At 31.1% G+C, this 12451-nt stretch overlaps 1 protein-coding gene across 1 annotated transcript in view; it reads right to left on the bottom strand.

Annotated features, from left to right (window-relative positions):
• Window positions 1–11775, bottom strand: part of LOC108905754 (elongation of very long chain fatty acids protein AAEL008004-like) — a 65374-nt gene extending 53599 nt beyond the window's left edge. Inside the window, exon 1 of the mRNA XM_018708763.1 lies at window positions 11626–11775. The gene's annotated coding sequence lies outside the window, so the exon portion shown is untranslated. The remainder of the gene's footprint in view (window positions 1–11625) is intronic.
• Between the last annotated feature and the right edge of the window lie 676 nt (window positions 11776–12451).

Genomic DNA, 12451 nt, shown 5'->3' with positions numbered 1-12451 from the left:
ATTAATGTTCGTGTGTTCAAGGTTCATTAGGACATGGAATTTAAAGCTGATTATCGATTATCGCTGAATCATTGCTGTATATTTATTTCCAGAATCCCACGAATGTTTTATTTTCAGAAGACGACTCTCGATATGACGGTAGACGCGAACCAATTTACCTATGTGTTCAAATATTTTATTGTTTAACAGCTTAATATCTTCGAAATTATTCGTAATATAAAAGAACTTTTCAAATAAAAGTTGTAGTATTCACCAGGGGAAAAGGCCGAAAAGGATCTCTAAAATTTTAGCCGCAACAGGAAAAAAATAATAATATTAAAATAAAATTAAAAAGGTTCTGCAATTATTTTATTAAACTACGAAAGGCGTATATCAAATTACTCCGGGTACATCGATCTCTGTTGAATGAATGTAAATGAGTGAATAAGTAATAAATGAATGTGAATAATAGAATAAAATATCTAAAGTGAATAATAATAGAATAAATATAGTATATCTATGAAAGCAGATATTTCAAAAAGAAGCGTCATTCCCAATTTTGAGAATTAAAACAATTTGTTTTCCAACGTTAATTAAGTAATGTGCGGGATTTAATCAGGGCATTTTTTCATTAGCCTGCTTTTTCAGTGTAACACAGTTTCATAAAATAACTTTTGACTATTTTTTTCACAATATATTTCGATCAAAATAAGACACCTAGCAAAAAAATGAAGGGTTCTACCTATAACACCAAATCATAGAAATCTAATATGTTTTCATTTCGAAATGCCCAAAGTTCTGATAAAAATTGCACTGTAACATGTGTCTACTTCAAGTATCCTATAATATATAACAAACACTGAAGATTTATCTTCATTTTAAGTTCACCTGTCTTGCTTATGAATTATTTATGGTGATTAAGCATAAATTTGTTTACTATTTTTCTTGGAGCGTAAAGACAGACTTTCCCTAGGAATGTTTAATTTGAATCATAGTTTGGGACTCATAGGCATAGAAAATTTATACTATATATTCAATTCTGCTGTATCTTCATTGAACTAGAGTCAGTAACTAGTAAGTGGGTTTTGCAAAAAAAAATGTATTATTTCATAGAAGACGTTCCTCGAGTATTTAAAAGGAAGAGAGAGATTTTGACACTATTTGACAATAGATGAGCTCTGTAGGCCGGGTTCTTTTCTATGTAATTTTATTCAAACAGTGACAAAACCGTGGCACTCTTTACATTATAGGGATATGTAAGAATTTCCATAATAGTGTGAAACAAAAATGGGCAGTGTCTATTTTTCTAAACGCTTCACATGGAACTTACCATAAAATTTATAGGTATAGTACGTAAAATAAATACCAGTAAAAGTTAACAAAATAATAATTTCTAACTCATAAGGAAAGCACTTGTAGAAAATAATTATCAGTAGTCCTAAGTGTTCCGCAGTTAATCGTCTCTGGCGATCGGTAAATACCCATTTAAAAACGAAATTGACCGTGCAACATTTATCGAGGTCACAGGCGCATATCTAAAATAGTCGAAGTTTATAATAGATGCTACTTTTATTAACGGTTGCGAAGCATCAACTATTTCACAATTTAGGAATCCCATTATCCGCGTTATTGTACATACATGTCTGCCTCTGATCAGAAACTTCACATCGATCAATTTATTCGATACTTCTAATGCCTGTCCTGTCGGTCTGGCATGCCGGCGAACAATCCAGGTTTTTTGCTGAGGGACTTTAGCTGTGCATTTCATTGTTATTTGTACATGTGTAAGTAAATTTGACGCTTTGGTCGGTCGAATATATGGCATGTGTTTTATGGAAATCTGCAGCATTGTATATTGTAAGCATAGAGCGGCACACGACTTGACCACATAATGTATTTAGACTATTTATGTTACTACAACGCGTAGTGCCGCTTACTAGCATAATATACATAGATTACTACTGTTTGTTTATTTGATTATCGCCACAAAGTTTTAAATGAACTGCTTTTTTCGACGGTGTTTGCACAGCCCTAATTTTGTTTCTTTTCATTATTATATCCTTGGACCTTTGAAGGACTCTGCCGAACATTCATTGACACAAAAAGAGGGAGATAAGACATGTACTATTACAGACGAGAATTTGAATTACGTGACGTTTTAATGAAGATGACAGAAGAAAGTTAGGAAATAACATGCCTTGTTTTATTTGAAGCATGCTTTAAAATATTAAATTTTATTACTTTTTTGAAACGCATTCTAATTTAGATACAAATTCAAATTGCCCATAAAATTCAGTAACCTCTAACGGAATTTATTTCTGTAGAAATGAAGGATTGCTCGTAATACATATTCTCAGTAAGAAACAACCGCATTTGCCACATTTCACAATAACTTCAGGTAGTCAATAACACATGAGTAATCTAAACATATTACTACATACAATGAAAAATTTTGTAAATAATTTCAAATGAAGTCAAACAATGTTCTTCGATGCCAGAAATCTAGGTTAGGTTAGATTAGGTTATGTTAAGTTAGGTTAAAGAAAAACAAAAGTAGACTTAATATTTCTACAGTTAGGAATCTTGTTTGTGGGGTTAGGTCGTAATATCAAGAATAATGTTTGAAAACGTGTTTTCAGTTTGTTTGAATTTGCTTAATATCTTTCAAATGTAGTAAAAAATAATAAAGTGCGTATTGCAAAAGAAGAAGGTATATTTTTAGGATTTTTTTTCTTTGTTTGTAAAACAATATAATTGATTCATCCTGTAAGCTTGTTAAAACTGGAAGGAAACGAAAATTAGAGGTTAAATATGTTTCTCTAGGGAATAATTTGTAATATACCAATCAATTCACATTTCATTATAATATAAAATATAATTTCTCACACATTTAACATGTAATTGAATTAACTGTAACACTATATTAAACTGATAAGTGGTAGGGACAATTATATAATAAGGATATTTAAAATGCCTTAATTTATTAATATTTTCCAACTTGCTCTTATTAGCAGTATATGTTAAGAATTTTTAAATTGTTATTAACATGACTTGCACATAGAATTAAGGCATCGTTTCGCTTGTACGAATTAAAAAAGTTATCTTGGGAACAAAAAGGCGTAGGTGATTTCTCTTTCTTTTTAAATTACCGTTAAAATAAGCTCTATTTTATGCAAAAAGTGCGAATTCCCGAGCGGCTTTTGCCTGACTCTGGGACAATTTGTTTATAGAGCTGTTTTGCACATCCTACTTTGTTAGTTGTAAAAAGCTATTTAATTTCAACTTTTTGAGATTTTTCTTTTTCGATACATTTCTTTGGATCAATTAGAACCTATATATCCAATATTAACTTCTAAAATTATGTATGTAATCTATGTACCTTAAATTGTAGATACTTTAACTATCTACAACATAAAATAACTAATATTCGGAAATGTCATCTAGATTTTCGTGGGCAGTAAAAAAAAAGTGAAAAAACACGTAAATTTGCAACTTATTTGCAATTTGCCAACTTAACGTCACTACTTTCGAGTAAATTTTTTGACATTATCATTCTACATACCTTTACCGATCATAAAGTGCAATAAACTGTCTACTAATGATTTTTTTAAGTCTTCAGGTTTTATGCTTTAATTCCACTGGAATAGTGTGACCTTTAGGTACAGTTTTGATCCCCAGACAAAACTCTTTGTGCATGCTGTCCCATTATGAAATCATTCCTTTCATATTATTTTCTTTTATATTTTGGTCCGATGACAAATCTTTAAAGATTTACCGGAATTGACCTTTTCCGATAAAATAATTTCACGTCATTAATTGCATATTCTGTTAGTGACCCAAAAATTACAGAGGCAATTATCCTTATAAATTTAATTAAGAAACTACCGTAAGCTAGTGAACATTTGCATTTTTATTTTAAGGCACTTGAAGTAATATCGATATCTTACACCAACACTTGTCACAGATATTTAAAAGAATAATGTTTCATTAATTTTTATTTCTTTTTCTTCTCGAGTGTTTGTGAAGGTAATCAACGTTTGCTTCTTTCGGTACAATCACAATCAACTCTTTATTGCATCTGACGTAGAAAAACTGGTATTCTTAGACACAATTTTATTCAGTAGCAAGCAATAAAATATGTCCGTACTTGAACTGCTCTTTTTAGATCCTTGTACCAAAGAAACATATGTATAAAATCAGTCATATAATTACAACCAGGTTCGTGCCAATGTAGTAGTATTAGTCTAAAATTATTTATTAGCGGCATATTTTAGTTTTTTATCTGTTTTGGGTACCTAGGTGAAAAATTAAAAAATCAATTAAAGAATCAGTTAAAGGTTGTTTCTGTGAAAATTTTTTCGCCTAACCGTGAATCTCACAATCAACAAGCAGATAAATAAAAATTCACTATACAGGCTGTCTACTATAAGAGGGCCACTGAGGGCCTATGAATCTCGCTTAATATACGACGCACGTCAAAAATCTTTATATGTTTTTTGTTGTATTTTTGAGGCCTCTATGCTCGTAAACAAATTTGAGATCCATGGCCAACTTTATGAGAAATCATGAAAAACCCGGAAAGGTAACGAAAGTTTAGGGTCGTTTAACTTTTTTATTTTAAGAGATAGAGAAAACTTATTTTAATAAAATTGTATGGCAAAATTGATGTCTTTCACCTAGTGTAAACAGATTTTTAAAATATCGTATTGCTGCACCCTCTGTTTACATTTTTCATACCAAAATTATAAAAAATGTAATAAATATAAAAGATACAGGCAACATGTAGTATATCGCATGAAAGAGGAAAAAATAAACAATTTTTTGTAGCCACAGCCTGCTTCAATGACAATTTTTTTTGCCCGCATAGAGGGTGCAGCAAATTAAATACGATATTTTAAAAATCTGTTCAGCCTGTATATCACTATATCACTTTGCTATCAGTGGGCAAAATAGTTGCTCAGATGGCAAAATAGCCAAATACACATATGGATATTATACATTATTTGAATTTTAATTTTCTCGAAATGACAATAGATCATGGACAAAATATCTGCAATACGTATTTAGTTGTTACATATTTTTGGTATTTTTCCAGATAAATGGTAGTTTAATTTTATTTGATTCTATGCTTAAAATTTGAAAGTTGATAGTAAATATGATTAAAACACTAGTAACTACTTAACTATCAAAATATTTTTGGTATCTCTACTGATACGTATAACAATATAATTATGTTTATGTTAGTATTAATGATAGATTGTAGGTAATGTTTTTAATTATTTAAAAATGTGGTTATAGATAAATATAAGCACGCTCATGTAGGCAAAAGAAACGCAACTCTATAATTATTATACCCATGCATAGTCAATATGACATTATGAAATTATAAATAATATAAATTATATAATTCCATAACAAAATTAGATGTATTTGAGCGAGTAAAAATCGAAAAACAAAGCAGGTTATACAAAATGCTCTGAAAGCTTTCCTTAGTGACATAGATCTACACAGAATAAAAACAGTAGCAAAAGTAGAGGTCAAAAAATTCAATGTAAGTATAGACTTTCCAAAGTCAGTTGAACATGTATAAAAACGCCTAGCAATAAAATTTTATGAGTTTCATGGGCATCCCTGAAAAAGTTTTCTTATATGTTCATTTGGCCAACAACATATTTTAATTGTTTATGTCCTCAAACAATTTTATTATATTGATGGAAAATTTCGTTTGTTCCATTTCAAAAGATCTCCAAAATGCCATGTTGTAATAATATTAGTAAACAAAATATCTCTCTTATTTCTCCCTTTCGCAATTGTAATATGAATGATTAATAGAAGGTGCCTATAATAAATTAAAATTACCTGCACCACACCAAATTCCGCATTGCTGCACTGTACTGCTAGGCAATTTGTCAACAATTGAGATTTATTAACCAGTCGCCCAGTGCAGCTGTGTTATGCGCCGTTTGCCCCCACGCGCATCCTTCAACTGGGCGTATACATTTCTACCACCTCCACGTTTATTTCGACCAGACCTGTATATGGGTATCGCTAAATAGATATGGGAACAAGTTTTTCAAATATTTCAGTGCCGAGTTGCTGCGTCAGCGACCGATCCTGATACATACTGCCAACCTCTTGGTTCTTCAATTGGGATCGGAAAGTCTATACACGAAAATGAGAAATTTTAAATAAAAAACCTCTTATTTAAAAAAAAATACAAATTTCCAAGCTAAAGGCTGTTTCGGGTTAGAAGTGGGAGTGACTATTCAGATTATGAAACGTCTTCAATATAGCCATCCTTGTCTATCGCACGGATTTCTTTGCTTTGTTACTCTCATGTCATGTGGATTTTCCAACCGGGTATACAGACAACCGTTTTCTTGGGCACCCTGTACCTCGAAGTCTCAACGTTTGCCGACTTATGTTTATAGGAACTTTTTTCTTATTTGGAAGAAATTTATCACCAGGTAAAATTAGCTATGTCTAGATTTAGTAACAAATTTTATTATTGTTGTTGTATTATTTACCTCAATCTGGTATTTAATTTTATACGGAAGGCCATATAGGGGCCCTATAACTTTCAGGTAACGGCTCAACCGAAAAAATGTACTAAAAATTGCTAATCTTTACTTAGAGGAATATAAAATAATTTATTTATTTTATCAACAATGTCTAAACGTGTAATGTTTGTATGTGTACTTAAATATCAATTAGCTTTGCGACGAACATTTTTAAAGAATTCACTTCACTTTTATATAATTTAGGAACTCTTTGGAATTTCAGTGTTCATTGAACAGTACTTAAAACGTTATTTCCATAATTTTTAAGATAACAGCTTACAAATGACGAATTTTAGGTAATAATTATGTGCAATTTATAAAAATAACACGTAAACCTAAAAAAAGGAGGGGATTTCCTTAAAATAAAATACTAAGATATGAATTTACGAGTATTTGTACTTGGAACACATACAGGGTGGCCAAATGAAAACGAAACAGAGCCATTTTCAGGAACTGCGTCAAGATTGTAGAAAAACGCTCAGACCCGTCGATTTTAGATTAAAGGGGGACATTCTTTGCTGGTATTTTTGACTCCGCCACTTTCACCCCCAAGCAAGGGTAAGCATCACCCCAAAATATTTAAATGGCATTGGGGTTGAGTAATATTTCTTTTGAAAGCTCTTACAATTCTCTTTACAACAGACTTTAAATTTTATAATTCCGCCAAATACTTATTAATAACTTATACTTAATCTTATACTTTTAATTTATATTATTTTATTGTTATTGTATTATATATTATGTTATTATATTATTAATATTTTTATTTCAAAGTTGAAATTTATGTACAAGCAATTAGTAACTGTAAAAATGTCAGTCATTCGAGTTAAGTACACCAATGGTATGTATAAATTTAGTATTTCTAGCGTTACAATGGTTTTTGGCCATTTGTTATCACTTTCGTAAAAAAAAACACAATTGTAAAAAACAGAAATTAATGCTATACACACACAATGAACGTAAAATTAGTGGATTTCAAATTATTTTCTAGTATTATTTGGAAGCGTTGGTTGGTAGTTTATTTAATTGTGTTTTTGAAAATTAAATACTAGGTTTATTCCATTGCGGAAAGGGCAGATATCATTTCGCTTTACTTTATGAACAATAAATGTGCGAATAGAACAGCTCAGCTATTTAATGAACATCAAGATCGACATGTCAGGAGTTCTAGAGTTAGTAAAAAAATTTCAAGAGACAGGGAACGTAGTCAATAAAAAACGAGAAACTGAAAAACAGCAGTTTTGGGACAAGTTCATCTCGATCCTACGTTAAGTACGAGGCAACTGGCATCTGTGTCTGGGATGAATCGAACTAGCATAGAAACCATTTAGAAGAAGAATAAATTCCATCCATACAAAATACATTTAGTCCAAGAACTTCATGCGGATGATTATGACCGCCGTTTGCAATTTTGTGAAATAATGAGTGAGTGAGCAGGGAACGATCCACAGTTCCTTTTTAACATCTGTTTTTCTGATGAATGCAGTTTTTTCTTGAACGGGACGGTAAATCGTCACAATTGCCGCTATTGGTCTGATTCAAACCCAAGAGTTTTTCACGAGGTGCATACACACAGCAACCGGAAAAATTAAATGTACGGCTGGAATTTTCGGTGACCGGCTGGTGGGTCCTTTTTTTCTACCTGGTAATTTGACTGGCCAAATGTATTTGCAATTACTGGAAGACGCTATTGACCCTGCCTTGACTGATATTATTGAAAATGTTCCAGAGTATGATGAAGATCATTTGATTTTTCAACAGGACGGTGCTCCTCCGCATTATGCGTTAATTGTCCGTCAGTATTTGGACCAACCTTTTCTATGGAATTGGTTTGGGAAAAGAGGCAGCATTGAGTGGCCTCCACGATGATCGGATTTATCGCCCCTTGATTTCTTTTTGTGGGGATACCTAAAAAGTAAAATCTATAAAACACAGCCAGCGTCGCTGGAAGATTTGCGTCAAAGAATCGTCGAGGAATGCCATCGAATCACTACGGAAATGCTTCGGAATGTGCGCGAATGTTTCGAACAAAATATTTATTCTTGTATGGAAGCGGGCGGTCATCAGTTTGAACATTTAATTAACTAAGTTGTAAGTAAGCAAGTAAACATAATTTAAATTTTTTTCAAGAAAAGAAATATTACTTAACCCCAAATGCCATTTAAATATTTTGGGGTGATGCTTACCCTTGCTTGGGGGTGAAAGTGGCGGAGTCAAAAATACCAGCAAAGAATGTCCCCCTTTAATCTAAAATCGACGGGTCTGAGCGTTTTTCTACAATCTTGACGCAGTTCCTGAAAATGGCTCTGTTTCGTTTTCATTTGGTCACCCTGTATAAGGTGGAAATTATTCACGTGCTGTTCTGACATTTAAAATATTATTGCCGAGGTTACAACTGAATTTTTTTTAGTAAAATAAAATAGAAGAATATGAGGCGCCTTCACCAAAATATAGAAGCGTGGATATAAAAAATATGAATTTATTGAAATAAAAATTAAATCATTAAAAATTGAAAAGTAGTACCTCTAACAATTAGAATAAATATGAAAATCACACAACAAAACGATTCCGCGTATTGTGGACATCATGTGTTTCATTGATTAATTGATATGTAACATTATTAACATTAACATTATTATTAATTAATTGTTTATATTTCAATCTCTTTAATTACATAAGTCATAATTTCGTTCCTTTTCCGATACGCTTGCACGTTTCTGCTCAAGGTTACAAAATATAAATAAAACAAAATGTCTAACTACAAACAATATACATTTTTGTGTTTAATAATATTATAATCTCATACTTTAAAAACCTGCAGTGACAGATATTATTTGCAAATTAGTTTTCTATCGATGAGAATTGCTCAAGTTATTAAGCCGGCCTCGGCATCACACCGGGAGCAGTGCTGTGGTAGCAAGGAGTACTGCTTTTAGTGTGCAACCGGCTTTGCTACTTTTATATAAAAATTTCCGGAGACGCCAACTATAGTTTAATTAAACTATTTGACCGTATTTTACTGGCAGGTTCTATGTCACACGTCAAAGAAAAAATCCTATAGATTACTGTTAAAGTTCGATTTTTTTTAAGATAAAGAAAATCGCCTGAAGCGATTTTGTGCAAATTTGGCATGTTACCCTAATTTTTTATTGCTCACAAACGTATGTTATAAATATCATATTATGTGGTGGACGTAGTTCAATTTATTTTTTCTCACACGCCATTTCAAATATTGTATGTAGTCATTTATTTGTGGCATTTTTGGTTACTTTTGAAAACACGAAGGCAACAATTTTTGCATTATTTTTTTCGCAATATATTCAAAAGTAAAAGTGTTCATTTTTGAAGATATTTCCCTCTTTTTTTAAGATTTCAACAGAGCAGAACAATGATAATCATTATTCAATATATTTTTAAACACACTCTGTAGAAATGTTTCTGATTGTAAAACGTAATTTGAATTCCAATTCAATTTCAGAACAATAATTTTGTTGTTTTCCAAATAAAATTTTGTATAATTTATCAATAAGGTACGTCTGATTGTATCCAATTCTGCGCATTATTTGTTAGTGTGGTAGGTATGTCCTCAAAATTTTCAACACGCCATTAAACTTTGTTGAATACTGTCATATTTAAAATATTCGCAGAAAGATAGTTTAAAAGATTCTTTATTCCAATCAACTTTAAATTTCGTATTGCCTTTTTATACAAATTTAAATTTATTAATTTGGTTTTGCACGTGTTAAAAAAAAATTAAAAAGCAGGTAAGTCCAAACATGAATACCAATATTTTATTGTATAAAAATTATTGTCAAAAATACCACCGTCTCCTAGACACAGGTGTTATTTATTTATGATGTGGTTTGATCTAATCGAATATACAAATTATTTATTTTATATAATTTTTAAAATTCTTGTTTTCTGGTCAACTTAACAGTCTGTATCGAGGTAAGCGGTGAGATGATGGTTTTAACATGAGTTTCGCACAACAAAATCTTGTTATCCTTACTTAGCCTGGTCCTTTCTTTAGCAGTTCTTATGCGTCCTGCAACATAGTGATATATTTTTCATAATTCATACTGACATATGAATAACGATTGGGACGCGTACTTCCTTCTGTGAGTAGTATATTTACTTTCAAGTAGTGTCATAGTAAACATTAAAGATGTTAGAGGTCAGATGACTATGTTATATAATATAAATGCAAATATACAAACACTTGAAAATATTTTGATAGAAGCAAAGTAGTACTTCACTTTTGAACGTAAATATGCCGCACCTATTAATGCAGGTTGAAACGCATTGAGAAGTTATATAGGGGCTATAAAGTTTGTAAACGCACTAGTTTCTCTGAATCGCAGAATATTGTGCAATATGATTTCATTTTGGATGTTAAGATTCCAGTCGCAACACATCGGAACGCAGTGTTTTTGATAGATTTCTTCATAGGAAAAAGGAGCAACTTATTTTAGTTGAAAAGTAACACCAAAATCAGGGAAAGGAAATCTTTTAGAACAAGAAAAAGAAATTCTATGGAATCTGTGACCATCTATTTAGTTATGTTGCATTTTAATATTGTTTATCCATTTTATATAATAATAAAATAGGAAAAACATATTCCTGACTTCTTTTTCATAAAGGAATAATTTTAAATAATTAATTAAGCTGTATGGGAACTACCTCAAAATTAAATATGATTTTGCTAGTTTGGAATTCGTAACTGGTAGTGTAAAACGCATAAAATAAATAATTTTCAAAATCAGTTTTTAATTTCTTAATGATTGTCATGTTTCGAATTTGACTACACATTTTCGGTTAAAGAAATATAAATATCACACATTTTTGAAAACTGCATTAAATTCGAATCGGCACTTTTTTGCCATTTGTTCAAAATTACAATTGAGGCATTACAATTTTTTTCCAGTTCAAATATTTAAATCAAATAAAATCTTTTGCAAAACTTTTTCAGACTTTTTTCACCTTTAAATATGTTAATTAAATTTTATCAAACATATTTTTACTTATATCTAAAACGCTCTCTTTTATCATCATTTTCAATCCACTTAAAATTATTAAAATCACTCACCCCTAACTAACGAACTTTATCACAGACACAAATCACAAGTACGCGCGATCCGCAGTTTCTCAACCTGTCGATATGTCGGCTATACACAATGAAAGTAACTGAAATCCGAGTCTATCCTTGATAATGGTACAACCAGACAGTAACGTACCGTTGAGCACACAAGCTTTTCAACATTATAGTAAGCTAACTTTTATAATATCTCCCCACCTGACCTAACCTAAGTTACGCACGTGTTACGGACAGGCTTCCATTCGGAAAATTCATTTTCGGGGACACGCTGGGGAGTTCCAAAAATCTAGCCGATCAAGCCAGGAAACAGGTATATAAATGAGATATTACGATGGAAAGGCTAATGCGGGTTTTTCTCAATAATCTTGATTTTTATCTTGAGATAAACAAAGAAATTCCTTCATAGAACGAAAAAAAAAACAAATAACATACGTGGTCCAACTGTAAATTAAGCTTGAACTTTTTTTTTTACTCATATATTCGACAGTAAAGAATTTCTCGCGGCTCAATCGTTACGAAACTGACTCTTTCTCTCTGTGTTAATGTTATTTTCTTCCATCAAGACAAAAATTAAAATATCAAACGATGTAAGATTTTCTTAATTAAAACATTAAACTAACTAAATGTACCTACATGAACCTTATTATTAATTAACTTCATTTCAGTGGTACAAATCTAGAAAATTACTGATACTAAAATGAAATAACATTTTACTTGACAAATATCTTGTGTGTAACTCCGGTAGCTTTGAATAGAATTGCTTATATTATTATATGGAAACAACTAAAAAAATAATTATATAATAATAATAATAATA

Source organism: Anoplophora glabripennis, unplaced genomic scaffold, assembly GCF_000390285.2.
Source record: "Anoplophora glabripennis isolate ALB-LARVAE unplaced genomic scaffold, Agla_2.0 scaffold181, whole genome shotgun sequence".
NCBI classification, from domain to species: Eukaryota; Metazoa; Arthropoda; class Insecta; order Coleoptera; family Cerambycidae; genus Anoplophora; species Anoplophora glabripennis.
The sequence above is the reverse complement of the archived record's forward strand: the minus strand, read 5'-3'. Positions and strand labels throughout refer to the sequence as shown.